Source organism: Belonocnema kinseyi, chromosome 7, assembly GCF_010883055.1.
Source record: "Belonocnema kinseyi isolate 2016_QV_RU_SX_M_011 chromosome 7, B_treatae_v1, whole genome shotgun sequence".
Classification (NCBI taxonomy): domain Eukaryota; kingdom Metazoa; phylum Arthropoda; class Insecta; order Hymenoptera; family Cynipidae; genus Belonocnema; species Belonocnema kinseyi.
Genome location: NC_046663.1, coordinates 6,628,817 through 6,630,371, shown reverse-complemented (window position 1 = coordinate 6,630,371; position 1,555 = coordinate 6,628,817). Strand labels below are relative to the sequence as shown.

The 1,555-nt window shown below is 34.9% G+C and overlaps 1 protein-coding gene across 1 annotated transcript in view; it reads left to right on the top strand.

Moving 5' to 3' along the window:
* Positions 1–1,555, top strand: part of LOC117177104 (putative sugar lactone lactonase YvrE) — a 37,830-nt gene that overhangs the window by 30,962 nt on the left and 5,313 nt on the right. The gene's annotated exons all lie outside the window — the stretch shown is intronic.

The window sequence follows — 1,555 nt, the reverse complement described above, 5'->3', positions numbered from 1 at the left end:
CATTTAACTCCGCTGGCACTTCTGGTAACAGATGCAATCATGAATGTACTGGTAATCCTGATAACTTTTGTTATGTATGTGCAAAATTTGTTGGGTCGAAAAACAAAAGAAAAATAACAGAAACAATAAATGATTTGTATAAAATATGTTTTGACATTGAGATTTCACAGCAAGACAAAAGTTGGGTACCACACTTTGTATGTAACTCGTGTCATATAATGATAAGTCGAGTTACTAAAAATCAGGACAAGACGTCCCTGAAATTCATTGCACCAACAAAAGGGAAAGAACCAGAAAATGAAAACGATTTCTACTTTTGTACAACAAAAGTAGGGGTTATAGCTTATATTAAGAAAAAAGAAGTACATTATTCTAGTCCTAAAACTGTTGAGTTTCCAGAAAAAATCCTTATAGAAGGTTTAGAAAATGAAGAATCACGAGATAGTTTTACAACACGTTTAGATTCTCTGCATGTGGACGATCATTCGACAAATCAGATTAATGTAAAAGAAACTAAACCAAGCGATAACACATCATCCGAAGATCTAAGCGAATACGACGAAAGTGAAGAAATTCTCGCTTCAGATGATGATGAAAAATATGTACCTAAAGGTGTGGAGAAATCTATGAAAAAATATGATCAAAAGAGTCTGAATGATTTATTTAGAAAGGCTGGCCTATCTAAAGAGCAATGTGAATTGATGGCTTCAGACTTTAAAAAGCGACATATGTTGACAAAGGGAACTAAAGTAAGTGAATATCGTGACCGAGAGAAAACCTTTCGAAAATATTTTAAAGAAGATTCAGGGCTAGTTTACTGCATTGACGTAAAGGACTTATTGACGAATTAAAACCAGGTATATACAAATCTGAGGATTGGCGTCTGTTCATTGATTCGTCGAAGCGGAGCCTAAAAGCAGTCCTTCATAACACAAATAAGTACGCTCCTATACCATTAGCGCATTCAACTGTGCTTAAAGAAGAGTATTGAAAACAAAATATTGTTAAAGAGCCACTTGTGAATTCGTCCAAAATTTTGATACCACCTCTTCACATAAAGCTTGGTTTAATGAAACAATTTGTCAAGCCATTAGACCCAGATGGGGAATGCTACGAATATTTGAGCCAAGTATTTCACCACAAAACAGATGGTAAACTAAGCGCAGGTATTTTTGATGGACCTGAAATTCGTACTCTATTTAGAGATGGAAACTTTGAAAGAACTATGAAAGATAATGAGAAAGCAGCATGGTCTAGTTTTAAAGATGTATCAACAAAATTTTTGGGTAACACTAATGACGTAAATTACAAAACTATTGTAAAAAAAATGGTACGCAACTTTGAAAAACTGGGCTGCCTGATGAACTTGAAGCTTCATTTCCTTGATTCACATATTGATAAATTTCCTGAGAACAACGGGGACTTTAGTGAAGAGCAAGGAGAAAGGTTTCAGCAAGACTTGAAGGAATTTGAACGCAGATTTCAAGGACGATGGGGTATAAATATGTTGGCAGATTACTGCTGGATGATGAAGAGAGAAACATCTTCAGAAAGA